Consider the following 25,484-nt stretch of genomic DNA (forward strand, 5'->3'; position numbering starts at 1 on the left):
ATGAGGACTTGAGTGGTCTGCAGAAATCCACCAGGTTTGAGAGGTCCGGCCTGCCCATGGGTGGGACTTGTTTTGTTAATGAAAATAAGCTTTATTACATCAAGTAAGAAATACATGCAAAGATGCACTTAGCAGCCTTGGTCATTTATCCAGGGTTCTTTTTTCATCATTCGATGGCAAACTCGAGATGTGACATGGACAGTCTTCTGGAAAGGAACTACGTGGGTTCTTAATTTTTAGTAGGCTGAACAGTCCTCTGTATTTATACGTGCCGCATTTTCAATTTATTGCAAAGCGTGAACAATCATGCAAATGTACACACACCAAAGCCCAAAGCAAGAGAAAAACAAGCTAGTTTTTGAAGCAGGGTGTCTATCATGTGGACCTTAGTGGGAGACACCAGTAAGCTTTGACTCATGAGAAAATCATTAAGCCTTATTGGAAACTCTGAAAAGGTGCAAAAAACGCGACAATTTCGGTGGTTTTAAGAGTATCCAAAGGAAGAAAAAAGGTTGGGGCGGGTTAGCAGGGTAGGAGACTATCGTCAGCCCCAACATAAGTAACATTTTTACTAGCAATATCTGGACTCAGTGCTTTAAATAAAAGTGACCTGGGTAGTCCCTAACTGTGTAAAATGTTAACTTTAAGTGCAAAATTGCCTTTTCTTCTATTCTTCGAGATGGTGGTGGGGATAAGACAAAGAAAGGGGAAGAGAAGCCAAACTTTTAGATCATTCAAAATAAGAGATTCATATGAATGCTCATGAAAGTCCCCAGAGGAATGTGTTATTCTGGCTTCTTCATAACGAAGTGGAAAGCTCTGGGAATAAAGTGGCATGGTAGGATCTTGCATTTCGTTCAGGATCAGCCAGGCATTGCCAGTACTAATCTTCGAGCATGAACGATGCCTCGCTTCAGCCTCTCCATGGAACTTTTTCTCTCCATGTACATGGGTGTGATCTCTTGGAGGAGAGCAAGCAGTTCTGCATATTTTCTTTGAGGTACTCGGCTGCTCCCCTCACCCTGGGTGTTGCCTCGAGACAGGGGTCCATAGTGGCTGAGCAAGTGCCGGTGTTAGGTGGAGGCCGCCAGTCTCGTGAAAGGTGAGTGGACAGTCGGAGATGGGTTCAGGGACGCACGCGGTAAGGTGGTGTTCAAGTTGGGCTTGTGGGACATGCCCGTCGAGGCGAGCAGCGCTCGAAGCCAGAAGGTCCCACGCGACAGTGGAGTGCCTCCAAGCCCTCGCTCTAGAACTCTATTTTTGTTTTTTTATTCCCATTCGTGGGACTTTTTGTGCCCGTAGCGAACAAGGAAACAACGTCAGGGGAAACAGGGCCCAATCAGGTTCCGTTCAGGCCACGGAAAATCGTAAGCTGCTTGCCATGTGCCAGGCTCTCTGCTACACTGGAAATACGACGAGCTCTAAGACACAACCCGCCCTCTCAAGGTGTTCACCGATTAACAACAAGGAGCACACAAGCCATATAGAGGAAATAGTAGAAAGAAGGAAATTGGTAGAAATTTGCAGGGAAGGGAGAAGCATCCTAGGAATGGTGGGATTTTAGCTGAGACTTAAAGAAAGACAAAAAAGTCAGGTGGCAGAGATGCTTAGGAAGAATGTATCAGGTGTGAGGAACAACCACTTAAGAAAATGCCAAAATTTCGGAGATGCAATATCCTGTGCTTGGCTCCTCCTACAGAAAAGAAATCCTTTTTCTTTTTTTAGCTCCCTAATTAACTCACGTTCCCATTCACCACAAAAACTTTTAGTAACTTTTTAATGTATCCTCAACACTTTCCCTTCCTCCACCCTGACAGCTGAGAACCTTATCTGATAGCTGACAAAAGACATGGAGACAATTTGCTGAGAGCTCCCTCTTCTCTCCGACTTCTCATCTCACATCCTGCACATGCCTTCTACCTCTATCTCGTCCTGGATCTATTTTCCAGGTCATTTGCTTTTCCAAAGAAAGGGTTCACATTGTCTTCTATTTTCGGGGTTTTTGTGTTGTTTTGTTTGATTATTTCTTGATATGTCACGAAGTCATGAGCTGCCATTTCCTCAATGCTCAGTTTTCAGGAATTATTCTCTTCAATGACTTTTAGTCCCTCCTTTTGCATTGGACGAATTCTACTTTCTAAGGAGGAAGGTGGTACCTTCAACAGTCATAAGGCATTTTGAAAGAGACGAGTGTTGAGAGGAAGGGGATGGAAAGAGTTGACATAATAAGGGAGCTCTTACCCTCTCCTGTGCAGGCACGAAGGATCCCATCTCACCCTATCACCCATCAGACTGCCCCCTCCCCCCTCTTATCATCCCCACATTCTGAATCTCCAGCCTATCCTTTTCTACTGGCTACTTCCCCATGCAATGCAAGCATGCTCCCTTTGCTTTGAGGATTCAAAGAACCTCTTATGACCATCCACCCCTTAGCTCTCCTGCCTTTAGCAGTCAAAGTTCTGTAGAATGGCATCTGCAATAGGTGCCTCCACTTCTTTTCCTCTCACTCTCTTCTTAACTCTTTGTATTCTGGCTTCCTACTTCATCATTCAACTGAAACTGCTAGCCCTGAAGTCACTAACCATCTCCCATTTGCCAAAACCGTTGCCCTTTTTTCAGTCCTCATCCTTCTGGACCTTCAATCTTTGACACTGTTGATCTCCCTCTCATCCCTGTTATTCTCTTCTCTCCATGTTTATAGGAATGCTCTCTAGGTTGGCATAGAAAGCCTCTCAGTCTCTCACCCCCTTCTTATCTTTCAGTCTTCTTCTTCCTTATTCCCCATTCCCCACAGATTTTGCAATCCAGCCAAATTGCTGTTCCTCGAACAAAATTCTCCATGTCCAGACTCCGGACATCTCTGCTAGCTCTCCCCCATGCTTACAGCGATCTCCTTCCTCATCTCCACCTCCGGGTGCCCCCCATATCTGGCCAAAATCTCACCCATTATAAAAAATCTTTCTCAATCTACCCTAATTCTCTTTCTTACTTCGTGAAAATCATTTCCGATTTATTCTGTGTATAGGTTGTTTACATTCAGGTATTTGTATGTTGTATCCCCCATTGTACTCTGAGCTCATTTGCAGCAGGGACTGTCTCTTCCCTGTCTTTTCTATGCTCATGGCTTAGCACGAGGCAAATATGAGGGGCTTCATACATGTTTCTTGAGTGACTGATTCAGACATAAAATCCTGAGAGCAATTTCCCAAGAAATGATTTGTCCAAGTATATACATCAGCAATTTTCTTTCCTATTCTTTATTCATTTAAATGCTCATTTCTTTTATATTTTCCGTTCCAAATTCTCTGACTCCCTGTTCACCTCCCATGCAGAAGGCAGGAAATATAATATCAGTTCTCCATGTGAAGCGATCGAAACCTTGGTTCCATGGAAGCCAGGCTGAGAAAAAAAGGGGTAAAGCAAAGAATAAAAGGAAAATGAGATATCTATGCTTCAGCATACTGCCTACACTCAGTGCTCATCAGCTGTCTCTCCGGAGATGGATACCATTTTTTCATCATGGCTCCTTCGAAATTTTCTTGAATTAGCATATTAATTAGAGTAGCTAAGTCTCTCCATGGCCATCAACGTTACAATAGTGCTACCGCCCAGCACTTTTTAGAAATAACTAAAAAAAAAAAAAAAAAAGCAAAATCACTTTCCCCCGGCCTGGTTACACAAAGGAACCCATGGAAGCAGAGTTTCACCACCTGCCATTATATGAGTGACTGGTTCTATCTGGTCTGGATCAACCACGGTAAATTATTGATGAGGATAGCGGTTTAATCAATATTAACGTGAAGGCATAAACAGGCACTGAAGGCCCCTGTGTCAAAAAGCCCAATCCGTGGGCCCCAGCATGCTTGCCCCTCGTTTGGTCAGGGAGTAGGAGAGGAATCTCACCCCTTTCTCAGTGGAAATCCAGATCAAGTTTTCCAAGTGTCCAACAAAGCAGCAGCGGCCACTTCTAATCACTGGTTGCTATGGTAACTGGTCCTCACCTAGGGGTACTTGGAATGCTAAGTTGTAGGCAATCAGGCTTCCCCTTTATCAGGCCTCCTTTATGCTCAGTAGGGCCGGGTGCGGGAGGTGGGGTGGCTAGGGGGGGTGGGTTGTGCGGAGGGAGGGGAGGGGAGGGGAAGGCTTCTTCCCACCTTTGTTCCAAGCCTGACAAAACTGGGAGCAGATGTAAATCACCAGGGCTTACCACATATCAGGAGTACCCCGAAACGCACAGCTTTGTGCACAAAATCAATGTTTATGTTGCCTGTATTGAGAGACAGAACAGAACACAGACATAGAGACGTAGAGACGTATGGGCACATTCAGAGACAGGGAGAGAGAAATTAAGATGCGCACTGCAGATCCGTAGGCAGAAGAATAGACATGAACAGAAAAGGGGGTGGTGATGCCTTGACTTGTCTAGCATATGCTGGCCCCTACCTTCTCTCCCCCCTTAGCCTTTCAAAGACCATCCCTATCACTGCCTCAAACAGTTAACAGTACTGTTCAAGCAGTGAACAGCTGGAGGAAAAGAACCAGGCACTTCATCTCTAATCCGCAAAAGACTCATGGCTAGGATTTTCATGGCAACTCCATGTGCTCAAGTTCTCATGCCAATTGCATTTTCACAATGTACTGCCCATTGTCCTCTGCTTCTCTTCTCCCCACAGGAATCCTGACGGACACTTCTGATTACTCAGCAGCCCCCAAACCATCATCTGTTCAAAGCAGAGCTCCACTGCCAGCCAAGAATGAATGAATGAATGAATGAATGAATGAATGAGCATTTGTTCAGCCCTTACTATATACAAATAACTCAACTAAGGACTGTAGTACCTCTTTTCGTTGCCAATCCCTATTTCCACTTTCTGAGCCCCACAAATCCATGATCGTGTGTTCAATGTTATTATCTCCAAAGGCTATCTAATTGGACGGACCTGTGATTCGAAGGGAATGAAGGGAGAAAGGAAAGGAGAAAAAGAAGGGCAGCCCTTGTCAGTCTGGAACTGGCCTAGCCAGGGGCTAAGAGAGGCTGTTGCCCCTAACCTCCACCCTTCCTCATTCTTATTTCCCACCAGTCCTTGGCACAGCCTAACATTAGGTTGAGCATTTAGTAGGTACTGGACAAATGGTGCCAGCTGTACTGCTGTTTGACTTAAATCTAATGATCCAGGAACTTCTTAACTCACATTTTGTTGATTGTCAGCACTACTCTTCCTCAAAATTTTTGAGCTCAGATTGGTGTCCGAAATTTCCTCAACTCTGTCCTGTATTTAATTGTTGCTACGGTTTTTCTTCTCTATGACTCTACCATAGAAGAAAAGGTTTGGCCCTGCAGTTCCTAAAGTCAGAAGGAGGCTTCCTTTGGAGAGTGTCAGGCAATTCAGTAGTCCCTGAGTGTCTTTCTTGTTCCAGACTGCTAGAGGGTGTTTGAGCACCAGCAGTCTCTAAATTAAGGGTTAGTGTTGGGAAGAAATAAGGTAGTGGGGCGTCACTGGACACTTCAGAGTAGCAGGTTTACTTGGAGACAACACAGCAAAGAAATGCAACCGTGATACAGTGATGAAGCTTCTCTGGGCACAGCCCCTCTCCTCTCTGTACAAACACATCTGATTGTCAGAGCAGGCTGCCAGGGAAGATTATGAGGACTTGAGTGGTCTGCAGAAATCCACCAGGTTTGAGAGGTCCGGCCTGCCCATCGGTGGGACTTGTTTTGTTAATGAAAATAAGCTTTATTACATCAAGTAAGAAATACATGCAAAGATGCACTTAGCAGCCTTGGTCATTTATCCAGGGTTCTTTTTTCATCATTCGATGGCAAACTCGAGATGTGACATGGACAGTCTTCTGGAAAGGAACTACGTGGGTTCTTAATTTTTAGTAGGCTGAACAGTCCTCTGTATTTATACGTGCCGCATTTTCAATTTATTGCAAAGCGTGAACAATCATGCAAATGTACACACACCAAAGCCCAAAGCAAGAGAAAAACAAGCTAGTTTTTGAAGCAGGGTGTCTATCATGTGGACCTTAGTGGGAGACACCAGTAAGCTTTGACTCATGAGAAAATCATTAAGCCTTATTGGAAACTCTGAAAAGGTGCAAAAAACGCGACAATTTCGGTGGTTTTAAGAGTATCCAAAGGAAGAAAAAAGGTTGGGGCGGGTTAGCAGGGTAGGAGACTATCGTCAGCCCCAACATAAGTAACATTTTTACTAGCAATATCTGGACTCAGTGCTTTAAATAAAAGTGACCTGGGTAGTCCCTAACTGTGTAAAATGTTAACTTTAAGTGCAAAATTGCCTTTTCTTCTATTCTTCGAGATGGTGGTGGGGATAAGACAAAGAAAGGGGAAGAGAAGCCAAACTTTTAGATCATTCAAAATAAGAGATTCATATGAATGCTCATGAAAGTCCCCAGAGGAATGTGTTATTCTGGCTTCTTCATAACGAAGTGGAAAGCTCTGGGAATAAAGTGGCATGGTAGGATCTTGCATTTCGTTCAGGATCAGCCAGGCATTGCCAGTACTAATCTTCGAGCATGAACGATGCCTCGCTTCAGCCTCTCCATGGAACTTTTTCTCTCCATGTACATGGGTGTGATCTCTTGGAGGAGAGCAAGCAGTTCTGCATATTTTCTTTGAGGTACTCGGCTGCTCCCCTCACCCTGGGTGTTGCCTCGAGACAGGGGTCCATAGTGGCTGAGCAAGTGCCGGTGTTAGGTGGAGGCCGCCAGTCTCGTGAAAGGTGAGTGGACAGTCGGAGATGGGTTCAGGGACGCACGCGGTAAGGTGGTGTTCAAGTTGGGCTTGTGGGACATGCCCGTCGAGGCGAGCAGCGCTCGAAGCCAGAAGGTCCCACGCGACAGTGGAGTGCCTCCAAGCCCTCGCTCTAGAACTCTATTTTTGTTTTTTTATTCCCATTCGTGGGACTTTTTGTGCCCGTAGCGAACAAGGAAACAACGTCAGGGGAAACAGGGCCCAATCAGGTTCCGTTCAGGCCACGGAAAATCGTAAGCTGCTTGCCATGTGCCAGGCTCTCTGCTACACTGGAAATACGACGAGCTCTAAGACACAACCCGCCCTCTCAAGGTGTTCACCGATTAACAACAAGGAGCACACAAGCCATATAGAGGAAATAGTAGAAAGAAGGAAATTGGTAGAAATTTGCAGGGAAGGGAGAAGCATCCTAGGAATGGTGGGATTTTAGCTGAGACTTAAAGAAAGACAAAAAAGTCAGGTGGCAGAGATGCTTAGGAAGAATGTATCAGGTGTGAGGAACAACCACTTTAAGAAAATGCCAAAATTTCGGAGATGCAATATCCTGTGCTTGGCTCCTCCTACAGAAAAGAAATCCTTTTTCTTTTTTTAGCTCCCTAATTAACTCACGTTCCCATTCACCACAAAAACTTTTAGTAACTTTTTAATGTATCCTCAACACTTTCCCTTCCTCCACCCTGACAGCTGAGAACCTTATCTGATAGCTGACAAAAGACATGGAGACAATTTGCTGAGAGCTCCCTCTTCTCTCCGACTTCTCATCTCACATCCTGCACATGCCTTCTACCTCTATCTCGTCCTGGATCTATTTTCCAGGTCATTTGCTTTTCCAAAGAAAGGGTTCACATTGTCTTCTATTTTCGGGGTTTTTGTGTTGTTTTGTTTGATTATTTCTTGATATGTCACGAAGTCATGAGCTGCCATTTCCTCAATGCTCAGTTTTCAGGAATTATTCTCTTCAATGACTTTTAGTCCCTCCTTTTGCATTGGACGAATTCTACTTTCTAAGGAGGAAGGTGGTACCTTCAACAGTCATAAGGCATTTTGAAAGAGACGAGTGTTGAGAGGAAGGGGATGGAAAGAGTTGACATAATAAGGGAGCTCTTACCCTCTCCTGTGCAGGCACGAAGGATCCCATCTCACCCTATCACCCATCAGACTGCCCCCTCCCCCCTCTTATCATCCCCACATTCTGAATCTCCAGCCTATCCTTTTCTACTGGCTACTTCCCCATGCAATGCAAGCATGCTCCCTTTGCTTTGAGGATTCAAAGAACCTCTTATGACCATCCACCCCTTAGCTCTCCTGCCTTTAGCAGTCAAAGTTCTGTAGAATGGCATCTGCAATAGGTGCCTCCACTTCTTTTCCTCTCACTCTCTTCTTAACTCTTTGTATTCTGGCTTCCTACTTCATCATTCAACTGAAACTGCTAGCCCTGAAGTCACTAACCATCTCCCATTTGCCAAAACCGTTGCCCTTTTTTCAGTCCTCATCCTTCTGGACCTTCAGTCTTTGACACTGTTGATCTCCCTCTCATCCCTGTTATTCTCTTCTCTCCATGTTTATAGGATGCTCTAGGTTGGCATAGAAAGCCTCTCAGTCTCTCACCCCCTTCTTATCTTTCAGTCTTCTTCTACCTTATTCCCCATTCCCCACAGATTTTGCAATCCAGCCAAATTGCTGTTCCTCGAACAAAATTCTCCATGTCCAGACTCCGGACATCTCTGCTAGCTCTCCCCCATGCTTACAGCGATCTCCTTCCTCATCTCCACCTCCGGGTGCCCCCCATATCTGGCCAAAATCTCACCCATTATAAAAAATCTTTCTCAATCTACCCTAATTCTCTTTCTTACTTCGTGAAAATCATTTCCGATTTATTCTGTGTATAGGTTGTTTACATTCAGGTATTTGTATGTTGTATCCCCCATTGTACTCTGAGCTCATTTGCAGCAGGGACTGTCTCTTCCCTGTCTTTTCTATGCTCATGGCTTAGCACGAGGCAAATATGAGGGGCTTCATACATGTTTCTTGAGTGACTGATTCAGACATAAAATCCTGAGAGCAATTTCCCAAGAAATGATTTGTCCAAGTATATACATCAGCAATTTTCTTTCCTATTCTTTATTCATTTAAATGCTCATTTCTTTTATATTTTCCGTTCCAAATTCTCTGACTCCCTGTTCACCTCCCATGCAGAAGGCAGGAAATATGATATCAGTTCTCCATGTGAAGCGATCGAAACCTTGGTTCCATGGAAGCCAGGCTGAGAAAAAAAGGGGTAAAGCAAAGAATAAAAGGAAAATGAGATATCTATGCTTCAGCATACTGCCTACACTCAGTGCTCATCAGCTGTCTCTCCGGAGATGGATACCATTTTTTCATCATGGCTCCTTCGAAATTTTCTTGAATTAGCATATTAATTAGAGTAGCTAAGTCTCTCCATGGCCATCAACGTTACAATAGTGCTACCGCCCAGCACTTTTTAGAAATAACTAAAAAAAAAAAAAAAAAGCAAAATCACTTTCCCCCGGCCTGGTTACACAAAGGAACCCATGGAAGCAGAGTTTCACCACCTGCCATTATATGAGTGACTGGTTCTATCTGGTCTGGATCAACCACGGTAAATTATTGATGAGGATAGCGGTTTAATCAATATTAACGTGAAGGCATAAACAGGCACTGAAGGCCCCTGTGTCAAAAAGCCCAATCCGTGGGCCCCAGCATGCTTGCCCCTCGTTTGGTCAGGGAGTAGGAGAGGAATCTCACCCCTTTCTCAGTGGAAATCCAGATCAAGTTTTCCAAGTGTCCAACAAAGCAGCAGCGGCCACTTCTAATCACTGGTTGCTATGGTAACTGGTCCTCACCTAGGGGTACTTGGAATGCTAAGTTGTAGGCAATCAGGCTTCCCCTTTATCAGGCCTCCTTTATGCTCAGTAGGGCCGGGTGCGGGAGGTGGGGTGCCTAGGGGGGGTGGGTTGTGCGGAGGGAGGGGAGGGTAGGGGAAGGCTTCTTCCCACCTTTGTTCCAAGCCTGACAAAACTGGGAGCAGATGTAAATCACCAGGGCTTACCACATATCAGGAGTACCCCGAAACGCACAGCTTTGTGCACAAAATCAATGTTTATGTTGCCTGTATTGAGAGACAGAACAGAACACAGACATAGAGACGTAGAGACGTATGGGCACATTCAGAGACAGGGAGAGAGAAATTAAGATGCGCACTGCAGATCCGTAGGCAGAAGAATAGACATGAACAGAAAAGGGGGTGGTGATGCCTTGACTTGTCTAGCATATGCTGGCCCCTACCTTCTCTCCCCCCTTAGCCTTTCAAAGACCATCCCTATCACTGCCTCAAACAGTTAACAGTACTGTTCAAGCAGTGAACAGCTGGAGGAAAAGAACCAGGCACTTCATCTCTAATCCGCAAAAGACTCATGGCTAGGATTTTCATGGCAACTCCATGTGCTCAAGTTCTCATGCCAATTGCATTTTCACAATGTACTGCCCATTGTCCTCTGCTTCTCTTCTCCCCACAGGAATCCTGACGGACACTTCTGATTACTCAGCAGCCCCCAAACCATCATCTGTTCAAAGCAGAGCTCCACTGCCAGCCAAGAATGAATGAATGAATGAATGAATGAATGAATGAGCATTTGTTCAGCCCTTACTATATACAAATAACTCAACTAAGGACTGTAGTACCTCTTTTCGTTGCCAATCCCTATTTCCACTTTCTGAGCCCCACAAATCCATGATCGTGTGTTCAATGTTATTATCTCCAAAGGCTATCTAATTGGATGGACCTGTGATTCGAAGGGAATGAAGGGAGAAAGGAAAGGAGAAAAAGAAGGGCAGCCCTTGTCAGTCTGGAACTGGCCTAGCCAGGGGCTAAGAGAGGCTGTTGCCCCTAACCTCCACCCTTCCTCATTCTTATTTCCCACCAGTCCTTGGCACAGCCTAACATTAGGTTGAGCATTTAGTAGGTACTGGACAAATGGTGCCAGCTGTACTGCTGTTTGACTTAAATCTAATGATCCAGGAACTTCTTAACTCACATTTTGTTGATTGTCAGCACTACTCTTCCTCAAAATTTTTGAGCTCAGATTGGTGTCCGAAATTTCCTCAACTCTGTCCTGTATTTAATTGTTGCTACGGTTTTTCTTCTCTATGGCTCTACCATAGAAGAAAAGGTTTGGCCCTGCAGTTCCTAAAGTCAGAAGGAGGCTTCCTTTGGAGAGTGTCAGGCAATTCAGTAGTCCCTGAGTGTCTTTCTTGTTCCAGACTGCTAGAGGGTGTTTGAGCACCAGCAGTCTCTAAATTAAGGGTTAATGTTGGGAAGAAATAAGGTAGTGGGGCGTCACTGGACACTTCAGAGTAGCAGGTTTACTTGGAGACAACACAGCAAAGAAATGCAACCGTGATACAGTGATGAAGCTTCTCTGGGCACAGCCCCTCTCCTCTCTGTACAAACACATCTGATTGTCAGAGCAGGCTGCCAGGGAAGATTATGAGGACTTGAGTGGTCTGCAGAAATCCACCAGGTTTGAGAGGTCCGGCCTGCCCATCGGTGGGACTTGTTTTGTTAATGAAAATAAGCTTTATTACATCAAGTAAGAAATACATGCAAAGATGCACTTAGCAGCCTTGGTCATTTATCCAGGGTTCTTTTTTCATCATTCGATGGCAAACTCGAGATGTGACATGGACAGTCTTCTGGAAAGGAACTACGTGGGTTCTTAATTTTTAGTAGGCTGAACAGTCCTCTGTATTTATACGTGCCGCATTTTCAATTTATTGCAAAGCGTGAACAATCATGCAAATGTACACACACCAAAGCCCAAAGCAAGAGAAAAACAAGCTAGTTTTTGAAGCAGGGTGTCTATCATGTGGACCTTAGTGGGAGACACCAGTAAGCTTTGACTCATGAGAAAATCATTAAGCCTTATTGGAAACTCTGAAAAGGTGCAAAAAACGCGACAATTTCGGTGGTTTTAAGAGTATCCAAAGGAAGAAAAAAGGTTGGGGCGGGTTAGCAGGGTAGGAGACTATCGTCAGCCCCAACATAAGTAACATTTTTACTAGCAATATCTGGACTCAGTGCTTTAAATAAAAGTGACCTGGGTAGTCCCTAACTGTGTAAAATGTTAACTTTAAGTGCAAAATTGCCTTTTCTTCTATTCTTCGAGATGGTGGTGGGGATAAGACAAAGAAAGGGGAAGAGAAGCCAAACTTTTAGATCATTCAAAATAAGAGATTCATATGAATGCTCATGAAAGTCCCCAGAGGAATGTGTTATTCTGGCTTCTTCATAACGAAGTGGAAAGCTCTGGGAATAAAGTGGCATGGTAGGATCTTGCATTTCGTTCAGGATCAGCCAGGCATTGCCAGTACTAATCTTCGAGCATGAACGATGCCTCGCTTCAGCCTCTCCATGGAACTTTTTCTCTCCATGTACATGGGTGTGATCTCTTGGAGGAGAGCAAGCAGTTCTGCATATTTTCTTTGAGGTACTCGGCTGCTCCCCTCACCCTGGGTGTTGCCTCGAGACAGGGGTCCATAGTGGCTGAGCAAGTGCCGGTGTTAGGTGGAGGCCGCCAGTCTCGTGAAAGGTGAGTGGACAGTCGGAGCGGGTTCAGGGACGCACGCGGTAAGGTGGTGTTCAAGTTGGGCTTGTGGGACATGCCCGTCGAGGCGAGCAGCGCTTGAAGCCAGAAGGTCCCACGCGACAGTGGAGTGCCTCCAAGCCCTGGCTCTAGAACTCTATTTTTGTTTTTTTATTCCCATTCGTGGGACTTTTTGTGCCCGTAGCGAACAAGGAAACAACGTCAGGGGAAACAGGGCCCAATCAGGTTCCGTTCAGGCCACGGAAAATCGTAAGCTGCTTGCCATGTGCCAGGCTCTCTGCTACACTGGAAATACGACGAGCTCTAAGACACAACCCGCCCTCTCAAGGTGTTCACCGATTAACAACAAGGAGCACACAAGCCATATAGAGGAAATAGTAGAAAGAAGGAAATTGGTAGAAATTTGCAGGGAAGGGAGAAGCATCCTAGGAATGGTGGGATTTTAGCTGAGACTTAAAGAAAGACAAAAAAGTCAGGTGGCAGAGATGCTTAGGAAGAATGTATCAGGTGTGAGGAACAACCACTTTAAGAAAATGCCAAAATTTCGGAGATGCAATATCCTGTGCTTGGCTCCTCCTACAGAAAAGAAATCCTTTTTCTTTTTTTAGCTCCCTAATTAACTCACGTTCCCATTCACCACAAAAACTTTTAGTAACTTTTTAATGTATCCTCAACACTTTCCCTTCCTCCACCCTGACAGCTGAGAACCTTATCTGATAGCTGACAAAAGACATGGAGACAATTTGCTGAGAGCTCCCTCTTCTCTCCGACTTCTCATCTCACATCCTGCACATGCCTTCTACCTCTATCTCGTCCTGGATCTATTTTCCAGGTCATTTGCTTTTCCAAAGAAAGGGTTCACATTGTCTTCTATTTTCGGGGTTTTTGTGTTGTTTTGTTTGATTATTTCTTGATATGTCACGAAGTCATGAGCTGCCATTTCCTCAATGCTCAGTTTTCAGGAATTATTCTCTTCAATGACTTTTAGTCCCTCCTTTTGCATTGGACGAATTCTACTTTCTAAGGAGGAAGGTGGTACCTTCAACAGTCATAAGGCATTTTGAAAGAGACGAGTGTTGAGAGGAAGGGGATGGAAAGAGTTGACATAATAAGGGAGCTCTTACCCTCTCCTGTGCAGGCACGAAGGATCCCATCTCACCCTATCACCCATCAGACTGCCCCCTCCCCCCTCTTATCATCCCCACATTCTGAATCTCCAGCCTATCCTTTTCTACTGGCTACTTCCCCATGCAATGCAAGCATGCTCCCTTTGCTTTGAGGATTCAAAGAACCTCTTATGACCATCCACCCCTTAGCTCTCCTGCCTTTAGCAGTCAAAGTTCTGTAGAATGGCATCTGCAATAGGTGCCTCCACTTCTTTTCCTCTCACTCTCTTCTTAACTCTTTGTATTCTGGCTTCCTACTTCATCATTCAACTGAAACTGCTAGCCCTGAAGTCACTAACCATCTCCCATTTGCCAAAACCGTTGCCCTTTTTTCAGTCCTCATCCTTCTGGACCTTCAATCTTTGACACTGTTGATCTCCCTCTCATCCCTGTTATTCTCTTCTCTCCATGTTTATAGGATGCTCTAGGTTGGCATAGAAAGCCTCTCAGTCTCTCACCCCCTTCTTATCTTTCAGTCTTCTTCTTCCTTATTCCCCATTCCCCACAGATTTTGCAATCCAGCCAAATTGCTGTTCCTCGAACAAAATTCTCCATGTCCAGACTCCGGACATCTCTGCTAGCTCTCCCCCATGCTTACAGCGATCTCCTTCCTCATCTCCACCTCCGGGTGCCCTCCATATCTGGCCAAAATCTCACCCATTACAAAAAATCTTTCTCAATCTACCCTAATTCTCTTTCTTACATCGTGAAAATCATTTCCGATTTATTCTGTGTATAGGTTGTTTACATTCAGGTATTTGTATGTTGTATCCCCCATTGTACTCTGAGCTCATTTGCAGCAGGGACTGTCTCTTCCCTGTCTTTTCTATGCTCATGGCTTAGCACGAGGCAAATATGAGGGGCTTCATACATGTTTCTTGAGTGACTGATTCAGACATAAAATCCTGAGAGCAATTTCCCAAGAAATGATTTGTCCAAGTATATACATCAGCAATTTTCTTTCCTATTCTTTATTCATTTAAATGCTCATTTCTTTTATATTTTCCGTTCCAAATTCTCTGACTCCCTGTTCACCTCCCATGCAGAAGGCAGGAAATATGATATCAGTTCTCCATGTGAAGCGATCGAAACCTTGGTTCCATGGAAGCCAGGCTGAGAAAAAAAGGGGTAAAGCAAAGAATAAAAGGAAAATGAGATATCTATGCTTCAGCATACTGCCTACACTCAGTGCTCATCAGCTGTCTCTCCGGAGATGGATACCATTTTTTCATCATGGCTCCTTCGAAATTTTCTTGAATTAGCATATTAATTAGAGTAGCTAAGTCTCTCCATGGCCATCAACGTTACAATAGTGCTACCGCCCAGCACTTTTTAGAAAGAACTAAAAAAAAAAAAAAAAAAAGCAAAATCACTTTCCCCCGGCCTGGTTACACAAAGGAACCCATGGAAGCAGAGTTTCACCACCTGCCATTATATGAGTGACTGGTTCTATCTGGTCTGGATCAACCACGGTAAATTATTGATGAGGATAGCGGTTTAATCAATATTAACGTGAAGGCATAAACAGGCACTGAAGGCCCCTGTGTCAAAAAGCCCAATCCGTGGGCCCCAGCATGCTTGCCCCTCGTTTGGTCAGGGAGTAGGAGAGGAATCTCACCCCTTTCTCAGTGGAAATCCAGATCAAGTTTTCCAAGTGTCCAACAAAGCAGCAGCGGCCACTTCTAATCACTGGTTGCTATGGTAACTGGTCCTCACCTAGGGGTACTTGGAATGCTAAGTTGTAGGCAATCAGGCTTCCCCTTTATCAGGCCTCCTTTATGCTCAGTAGGGCCGGGTGCGGGAGGTGGGGTGGCTAGGGGGGGTGGGTTGTGCGGAGGGAGGGGAGGGTAGGGGAAGGCTTCTTCCCACCTTTGTTCCAAGCCTGACAAAACTGGGAGCAGATGTAAATCACCAGGGCTTACCACATATCAGGAGTACCCCGAAACGCACAGCTTTGTGCACAAAATCAATGTTTATGTTGCCTGTATTGAGAGACAGAACAGAACACAGACATAGAGACGTAGAGACGTATGGGCACATTCAGAGACAGGGAGAGAGAAATTAAGATGCGCACTGCAGATCCGTAGGCAGAAGAATAGACATGAACAGAAAAGGGGGTGGTGATGCCTTGACTTGTCTAGCATATGCTGGCCCCTACCTTCTCTCCCCCCTTAGCCTTTCAAAGACCATCCCTATCACTGCCTCAAACAGTTAACAGTACTGTTCAAGCAGTGAACAGCTGGAGGAAAAGAACCAGGCACTTCATCTCTAATCCGCAAAAGACTCATGGCTAGGATTTTCATGGCAACTCCATGTGCTCAAGTTCTCATGCCAATTGCATTTTCACAATGTACTGCCCATTGTCCTCTGCTTCTCTTCTCCCCACAGGAATCCTGACGGACACTTCTGATTACTCAGCAGCCCCCAAACCATCATCTGTTCAAAGCAGAGCTCCACTGCCAGCCAAGAATGAATGAATGAATGAATGAACGAGCATTTGTTCAGCCCTTACTATATACAAATAACTCAACTAAGGACTGTAGTACCTCTTTTTCGTTGCCAATCCCTATTTCCACTTTCTGAGCCCCACAAATCCATGATCGTGTGTTCAATGTTATTATCTCCAAAGGCTATCTAATTGGATGGACCTGTGATTCGAAGGGAATGAAGGGAGAAAGGAAAGGAGAAAAAGAAGGGCAGCCCTTGTCAGTCTGGAACTGGCCTAGCCAGGGGCTAAGAGAGGCTGTTGCCCCTAACCTCCACCCTTCCTCATTCTTATTTCCCACCAGTCCTTGGCACAGCCTAACATTAGGTTGAGCATTTAGTAGGTACTGGACAAATGGTGCCAGCTGTACTGCTGTTTGACTTAAATCTAATGATCCAGGAACTTCTTAACTCACATTTTGTTGATTGTCAGCACTACTCTTCCTCAAAATTTTTGAGCTCAGATTGGTGTCCGAAATTTCCTCAACTCTGTCCTGTATTTAATTGTTGCTACGGTTTTTCTTCTCTATGGCTCTACCATAGAAGAAAAGGTTTGGCCCTGCAGTTCCTAAAGTCAGAAGGAGGCTTCCTTTGGAGAGTGTCAGGCAATTCAGTAGTCCCTGAGTGTCTTTCTTGTTCCAGACTGCTAGAGGGTGTTTGAGCACCAGCAGTCTCTAAATTAAGGGTTAATGTTGGGAAGAAATAAGGTAGTGGGGCGTCACTGGACACTTCAGAGTAGCAGGTTTACTTGGAGACAACACAGCAAAGAAATGCAACCGTGATACAGTGATGAAGCTTCTCTGGGCACAGCCCCTCTCCTCTCTGTACAAACACATCTGATTGTCAGAGCAGGCTGCCAGGGAAGATTATGAGGACTTGAGTGGTCTGCAGAAATCCACCAGGTTTGAGAGGTCCGGCCTGCCCATCGGTGGGACTTGTTTTGTTAATGAAAATAAGCTTTATTACATCAAGTAAGAAATACATGCAAAGATGCACTTAGCAGCCTTGGTCATTTATCCAGGGTTCTTTTTTCATCATTCGATGGCAAACTCGAGATGTGACATGGACAGTCTTCTGGAAAGGAACTACGTGGGTTCTTAATTTTTAGTAGGCTGAACAGTCCTCTGTATTTATACGTGCCGCATTTTCAATTTATTGCAAAGCGTGAACAATCATGCAAATGTACACACACCAAAGCCCAAAGCAAGAGAAAAACAAGCTAGTTTTTGAAGCAGGGTGTCTATCATGTGGACCTTAGTGGGAGACACCAGTAAGCTTTGACTCATGAGAAAATCATTAAGCCTTATTGGAAACTCTGAAAAGGTGCAAAAAACGCGACAATTTCGGTGGTTTTAAGAGTATCCAAAGGAAGAAAAAAGGTTGGGGCGGGTTAGCAGGGTAGGAGACTATCGTCAGCCCCAACATAAGTAACATTTTTACTAGCAATATCTGGACTCAGTGCTTTAAATAAAAGTGACCTGGGTAGTCCCTAACTGTGTAAAATGTTAACTTTAAGTGCAAAATTGCCTTTTCTTCTATTCTTCGAGATGGTGGTGGGGATAAGACAAAGAAAGGGGAAGAGAAGCCAAACTTTTAGATCATTCAAAATAAGAGATTCATATGAATGCTCATGAAAGTCCCCAGAGGAATGTGTTATTCTGGCTTCTTCATAACGAAGTGGAAAGCTCTGGGAATAAAGTGGCATGGTAGGATCTTGCATTTCGTTCAGGATCAGCCAGGCATTGCCAGTACTAATCTTCGAGCATGAACGATGCCTCGCTTCAGCCTCTCCATGGAACTTTTTCTCTCCATGTACATGGGTGTGATCTCTTGGAGGAGAGCAAGCAGTTCTGCATATTTTCTTTGAGGTACTCGGCTGCTCCCCTCACCCTGGGTGTTGCCTCGAGACAGGGGTCCATAGTGGCTGAGCAAGTGCCGGTGTTAGGTGGAGGCCGCCAGTCTCGTGAAAGGTGAGTGGACAGTCGGAGCCGGGTTCAGGGACGCACGCGGTAAGGTGGTGTTCAAGTTGGGCTTGTGGGACATGCCCGTCGAGGCGAGCAGCGCTCGAAGCCAGAAGGTCCCACGCGACAGTGGAGTGCCTCCAAGCCCTGGCTCTAGAACTCTATTTTTGTTTTTTTATTCCCATTCGTGGGACTTTTTGTGCCCGTAGCGAACAAGGAAACAACGTCAGGGGAAACAGGGCCCAATCAGGTTCCGTTCAGGCCACGGAAAATCGTAAGCTGCTTGCCATGTGCCAGGCTCTCTGCTACACTGGAAATACGACGAGCTCTAAGACACAACCCGCCCTCTCAAGGTGTTCACCGATTAACAACAAGGAGCACACAAGCCATATAGAGGAAATAGTAGAAAGAAGGAAATTGGTAGAAATTTGCAGGGAAGGGAGAAGCATCCTAGGAATGGTGGGATTTTAGCTGAGACTTAAAGAAAGACAAAAAAGTCAGGTGGCAGAGATGCTTAGGAAGAATGTATCAGGTGTGAGGAACAACCACTTTAAGAAAATGCCAAAATTTCGGAGATGCAATATCCTGTGCTTGGCTCCTCCTACAGAAAAGAAATCCTTTTTCTTTTTTTAGCTCCCTAATTAACTCACGTTCCCATTCACCACAAAAACTTTTAGTAACTTTTTAATGTATCCTCAACACTTTCCCTTCCTCCACCCTGACAGCTGAGAACCTTATCTGATAGCTGACAAAAGACATGGAGACAATTTGCTGAGAGCTCCCTCTTCTCTCCGACTTCTCATCTCACATCCTGCACATGCCTTCTACCTCTATCTCGTCCTGGATCTATTTTCCAGGTCATTTGCTTTTCCAAAGAAAGGGTTCACATTGTCTTCTATTTTCGGGGTTTTTGTGTTGTTTTGTTTGATTATTTCTTGATATGTCACGAAGTCATGAGCTGCCATTTCCTCAATGCTCAGTTTTCAGGAATTATTCTCTTCAATGACTTTTAGTCCCTCCTTTTGCATTGGACGAATTCTACTTTCTAAGGAGGAAGGTGGTACCTTCAACAGTCATAAGGCATTTTGAAAGAGACGAGTGTTGAGAGGAAGGGGATGGAAAGAGTTGACATAATAAGGGAGCTCTTACCCTCTCCTGTGCAGGCACGAAGGATCCCATCTCACCCTATCACCCATCAGACTGCCCCCTCCCCCCTCTTATCATCCCCACATTCTGAATCTCCAGCCTATCCTTTTCTACTGGCTACTTCCCCATGCAATGCAAGCATGCTCCCTTTGCTTTGAGGATTCAAAGAACCTCTTATGACCATCCACCCCTTAGCTCTCCTGCCTTTAGCAGTCAAAGTTCTGTAGAATGGCATCTGCAATAGGTGCCTCCACTTCTTTTCCTCTCACTCTCTTCTTAACTCTTTGTATTCTGGCTTCCTACTTCATCATTCAACTGAAACTGCTAGCCCTGAAGTCACTAACCATCTCCCATTTGCCAAAACCGTTGCCCTTTTTTCAGTCCTCATCCTTCTGGACCTTCAGTCTTTGACACTGTTGATCTCCCTCTCATCCCTGTTATTCTCTTCTCTCCATGTTTATAGGATGCTCTAGGTTGGCATAGAAAGCCTCTCAGTCTCTCACCCCCTTCTTATCTTTCAGTCTTCTTCTACCTTATTCCCCATTCCCCACAGATTTTGCAATCCAGCCAAATTGCTGTTCCTCGAACAAAATTCTCCATGTCCAGACTCCGGACATCTCTGCTAGCTCTCCCCCATGCTTACAGCGATCTCCTTCCTCATCTCCACCTCCGGGTGCCCCCCATATCTGGCCAAAATCTCACCCATTATAAAAAATCTTTCTCAATCTACCCTAATTCTCTTTCTTACTTCGTGAAAATCATTTCCGATTTATTCTGTGTATAGGTTGTTTACATTCAGGTATTTGTATGTTGTATCCCCCATTGTACTCTGAGCTCATTTGCAGCAGGGACTGTCTCTTCCCTGTCTTTTCTATGCTCATGGCTTAGCACGAGGCAAATATGAGGGGCTTCATACATGTTTCTTGAGTGACTGATTCAGACATAAAATCCTGAGAGCAATTTCCCAAGAAATGATTTGTCCAAGTATATACATCAGCAATTTTCTTTCCTATTCTTTATTCATTTAAATGCTCATTTCTTTTATATTTTCCGTTCCAAATTCTCTGACTCCCTGTTCACCTCCCATGCAGAAGGCAGGAAATATGATATCAGTTCTCCATGTGAAGCGATCGAAACCTTGGTTCCATGGAAGCCAGGCTGAGAAAAAAAGGGGTAAAGCAAAGAATAAAAGGAAAATGAGATATCTATGCTTCAGCATACTGCCTACACTCAGTGCTCATCAGCTGTCTCTCCGGAGATGGATACCATTTTTTCATCATGGCTCCTTCGAAATTTTCTTGAATTAGCATATTAATTAGAGTAGCTAAGTCTCTCCATGGCCATCAACGTTACAATAGTGCTACCGCCCAGCACTTTTTAGAAAGAACTAAAAAAAAAAAAAAAAAAGCAAAATCACTTTCCCCCGGCCTGGTTACACAAAGGAACCCATGGAAGCAGAGTTTCACCACCTGCCATTATATGAGTGACTGGTTCTATCTGGTCTGGATCAACCACGGTAAATTATTGATGAGGATAGCGGTTTAATCAATATTAACGTGAAGGCATAAACAGGCACTGAAGGCCCCTGTGTCAAAAAGCCCAATCCGTGGGCCCCAGCATGCTTGCCCCTCGTTTGGTCAGGGAGTAGGAGAGGAATCTCACCCCTTTCTCAGTGGAAATTCAGATCAAGTTTTCCAAGTGTCCAACAAAGCAGCAGCGGCCACTTCTAATCACTGGTTGCTATGGTAACTGGTCCTCACCTAGGGGTACTTGGAATGCTAAGTTGTAGGCAATCAGGCTTCCCCTTTATCAGGCCTCCTTTATGCTCAGTAGGGCCGGGTGCGGGAGGTGGGGTGCCTAGGGGGGGTGGGTTGTGCGGAGGGAGGGGAGGGTAGGGGAAGGCTTCTTCCCACCTTTGTTCCAAGCCTGACAAAACTGGGAGCAGATGTAAATCACCAGGGCTTACCACATATCAGGAGTACCCCGAAACGCACAGCTTTGTGCACAAAATCAATGTTTATGTTGCCTGTATTGAGAGACAGAACAGAACACAGACATAGAGACGTAGAGACGTATGGGCACATTCAGAGACAGGGAGAGAGAAATTAAGATGCGCACTGCAGATCCGTAGGCAGAAGAATAGACATGAACAGAAAAGGGGGTGGTGATGCCTTGACTTGTCTAGCATATGCTGGCCCCTACCTTCTCTCCCCCCTTAGCCTTTCAAAGGCCATCCCTATCACTGCCTCAAACAGTTAACAGTACTGTTCAAGCAGTGAACAGCTGGAGGAAAAGAACCAGGCACTTCATCTCTAATCCGCAAAAGACTCATGGCTAGGATTTTCATGGCAACTCCATGTGCTCAAGTTCTCATGCCAATTGCATTTTCACAATGTACTGCCCATTGTCCTCTGCTTCTCTTCTCCCCACAGGAATCCTGACGGACACTTCTGATTACTCAGCAGCCCCCAAACCATCATCTGTTCAAAGCAGAGCTCCACTGCCAGCTAAGAATGAATGAATGAATGAATGAATGAATGAGCATTTGTTCAGCCCTTACTATATACAAATAACTCAACTAAGGACTGTAGTACCTCTTTTCGTTGCCAATCCCTATTTCCACTTTCTGAGCCCCACAAATCTATGATCGTGTGTTCAATGTTATTATCTCCAAAGGCTATCTAATTGGATGGACCTGTGATTCGAAGGGAATGAAGGGAGAAAGGAAAGGAGAAAAAGAAGGGCAGCCCTTGTCAGTGTGGAACTGGCCTAGCCAGGGGCTAAGAGAGGCTGTTGCCCCTAACCTCCACCCTTCCTCATTCTTATTTCCCACCAGTCCTTGGCACAGCCTAACATTAGGTTGAGCATTTAGTAGGTACTGGACAAATGGTGCCAGCTGTACTGCTGTTTGACTTAAATCTAATGATCCAGGAACTTCTTAACTCACATTTTGTTGATTGTCAGCACTACTCTTCCTCAAAATTTTTGAGCTCAGATTGGTGTCCGAAATTTCCTCAACTCTGTCCTGTATTTAATTGTTGCTACGGTTTTTCTTCTCTATGACTCTACCATAGAAGAAAAGGTTTGGCCCTGCAGTTCCTAAAGTCAGAAGGAGGCTTGCTTTGGAGAGTGTCAGGCAATTCAGTAGTCCCTGAGTGTCTTTCTTGTTCCAGACTGCTAGAGGGTGTTTGAGCACCAGCAGTCTCTAAATTAAGGGTTAATGTTGGGAAGAAATAAGGTAGTGGGGCGTCACTGGACACTTCAGAGTAGCAGGTTTACTTGGAGACAACACAGCAAAGAAATGCAACCGTGATACAGTGATGAAGCTTCTCTGGGCACAGCCCCTCTCCTCTCTGTACAAACACATCTGATTGTCAGAGCAGGCTGCCAGGGAAGATTATGAGGACTTGAGTGGTCTGCAGAAATCCACCAGGTTTGAGAGGTCCGGCCTGCCCATCGGTGGGACTTGTTTTGTTAATGAAAATAAGCTTTATTACATCAAGTAAGAAATACATGCAAAGATGCACTTAGCAGCCTTGGTCATTTATCCAGGGTTCTTTTTTCATCATTCGATGGCAAACTCGAGATGTGACATGGACAGTCTTCTGGAAAGGAACTACGTGGGTTCTTAATTTTTAGTAGGCTGAACAGTCCTCTGTATTTATACGTGCCGCATTTTCAATTTATTGCAAAGCGTGAACAATCATGCAAATGTACACACACCAAAGCCCAAAGCAAGAGAAAAACAAGCTAGTTTTTGAAGCAGGGTGTCTATCATGTGGACCTTAGTGGGAGACACCAGTAAGCTTTGACTCATGAGAAAATCATTAAGCCTTATTGGAAACTCTGAAAAGGTGCAAAAAACGCGACAATTTCGGTGGTTTTAAGAGTATCCAAAGGAAGAAAAAAGGTTGGGGCGGGTTAGCAGGGTAGGAGACTATCGTCAGCCCCAACATAAGTAACATTTTTACTAGCAATATCTGGACTCAGTGCTTTAAATAAAAGTGACCTGGGTAGTCCCTAACTGTGTAAAATGTTAACTTTAAGTGCAAAATTGCCTTTTCTTCTATTCTTCGAGATGGTGGTGGGGATAAGACAAAGAAAGGGGAAGAGAAGCCAAACTTTTAGATCATTCAAAATAAGAGATTCATATGAATGCTCATGAAAGTCCCCAGAGGAATGTGTTATTCTGGCTTCTTCATAACGAAGTGGAAAGCTCTGGGAATAAAGTGGCATGGTAGGATCTTGCATTTCGTTCAGGATCAGCCAGGCATTGCCAGTACTAATCTTCGAGCATGAACGATGCCTCGCTTCAGCCTCTCCATGGAACTTTTTCTCTCCATGTACATGGGTGTGATCTCTTGGAGGAGAGCAAGCAGTTCTGCATATTTTCTTTGAGGTACTCGGCTGCTCCCCTCACCCTGGGTGTTGCCTCGAGACAGGGGTCCATAGTGGCTGAGCAAGTGCCGGTGTTAGGTGGAGGCCGCCAGTCTCGTGAAAGGTGAGTGGACAGTCGGAGCCGGGTTCAGGGACGCACGCGGTAAGGTGGTGTTCAAGTTGGGCTTGTGGGACATGCCCGTCGAAGCGAGCAGCGCTCGAAGCCAGAAGGTCCCACGCGACAGTGGAGTGCCTCCAAGCCCTGGCTCTAGAACTCTATTTTTGTTTTTTTATTCCCATTCGTGGGACTTTTTGTGCCCGTAGCGAACAAGGAAGCAACGTCAGGGGAAACAGGGCCCAATCAGGTTCCGTTCAGGCCACGGAAAATCGTAAGCTGCTTGCCATGTGCCAGGCTCTCTGCTACACTGGAAATACGACGAGCTCTAAGACACAACCCGCCCTCTCAAGGTGTTCACCGATTAACAACAAGGAGCACACAAGCCATATAGAGGAAATAGTAGAAAGAAGGAAATTGGTAGAAATTTGCAGGGAAGGGAGAAGCATCCTAGGAATGGTGGGATTTTAGCTGAGACTTAAAGAAAGACAAAAAAGTCAGGTGGCAGAGATGCTTAGGAAGAATGTATCAGGTGTGAGGAACAACCACTTTAAGAAAATGCCAAAATTTCGGAGATGCAATATCCTGTGCTTGGCTCCTCCTACAGAAAAGAAATCCTTTTTCTTTTTTTAGCTCCCTAATTAACTCACGTTCCCATTCACCACAAAAACTTTTAGTAACTTTTTAATGTATCCTCAACACTTTCCCTTCCTCCACCCTGACAGCTGAGAACCTTATCTGATAGTTGACAAAAGACATGGAGACAATTTGCTGAGAGCTCCCGCTTCTCTCCGACTTCTCATCTCACATCCTGCACATGCCTTCTACCTCTATCTCGTCCTGGATCTATTTTCCAGGTCATTTGCTTTTCCAAAGAAAGGGTTCACATTGTCTTCTATTTTCGGGGTTTTTGTGTTGTTTTGTTTGATTATTTCTTGATATGTCACGAAGTCATGAGCTGCCATTTCCTCAATGCTCAGTTTTCAGGAATTATTCTCTTCAATGACTTTTAGTCCCTCCTTTTGCATTGGACGAATTCTACTTTCTAAGGAGGAAGGTGGTACCTTCAACAGTCATAAGGCATTTTGAAAGAGACGAGTGTTGAGAGGAAGGGGATGGAAAGAGTTGACATAATAAGGGAGCTCTTACCCTCTCCTGTGCAGGCACGAAGGATCCCATCTCACCCTATCACCCATCAGACTGCCCCCTCCCCCCTCTTATCATCCCCACATTCTGAATCTCCAGCCTATCCTTTTCTACTGGCTACTTCCCCATGCAATGCAAGCATGCTCCCTTTGCTTTGAGGATTCAAAGAACCTCTTATGACCATCCACCCCTTAGCTCTCCTGCCTTTAGCAGTCAAAGTTCTGTAGAATGGCATCTGCAATAGGTGCCTCCACTTCTTTTCCTCTCACTCTCTTCTTAACTCTTTGTATTCTGGCTTCCTACTTCATCATTCAACTGAAACTGCTAGCCCTGAAGTCACTAACCATCTCCCATTTGCCAAAACCGTTGCCCTTTTTTCAGTCCTCATCCTTCTGGACCTTCAGTCTTTGACACTGTTGATCTCCCTCTCATCCCTGTTATTCTCTTCTCTCCATGTTTATAGGATGCTCTAGGTTGGCATAGAAAGCCTCTCAGTCTCTCACCCCCTTCTTATCTTTCAGTCTTCTTCTACCTTATTCCCCATTCCCCACAGATTTTGCAATCCAGCCAAATTGCTGTTCCTCGAACAAAATTCTCCATGTCCAGACTCCGGACATCTCTGCTAGCTCTCCCCCATGCTTACAGCCATCTCCTTCCTCATCTCCACCTCTGGGTGCCCTCCATATC

At 45.0% G+C, this 25,484-nt stretch overlaps 4 pseudogenes; all 4 read right to left on the reverse strand.

Moving 5' to 3' along the window:
- Positions 1 to 799: 799 nt before the first annotated feature.
- LOC140515746 (cyclin-dependent kinase 2-associated protein 1 pseudogene) lies at positions 800 to 1,175 on the reverse strand (annotated as a pseudogene).
- Positions 1,176 to 6,443: 5,268 nt separating this feature from the next.
- On the reverse strand, positions 6,444 to 6,819 carry LOC140515747 (cyclin-dependent kinase 2-associated protein 1 pseudogene; annotated as a pseudogene).
- A 10,900-nt stretch (positions 6,820 to 17,719) lies between these two features.
- LOC140515748 (cyclin-dependent kinase 2-associated protein 1 pseudogene) lies at positions 17,720 to 18,095 on the reverse strand (annotated as a pseudogene).
- A 5,262-nt stretch (positions 18,096 to 23,357) lies between these two features.
- LOC140515749 (cyclin-dependent kinase 2-associated protein 1 pseudogene) lies at positions 23,358 to 23,733 on the reverse strand (annotated as a pseudogene).
- Positions 23,734 to 25,484: the final 1,751 nt, after the last annotated feature.

This window comes from Notamacropus eugenii, chromosome X, assembly GCF_028372415.1.
Source record: "Notamacropus eugenii isolate mMacEug1 chromosome X, mMacEug1.pri_v2, whole genome shotgun sequence".
Taxonomy (NCBI): Eukaryota; Metazoa; Chordata; class Mammalia; order Diprotodontia; family Macropodidae; genus Notamacropus; species Notamacropus eugenii.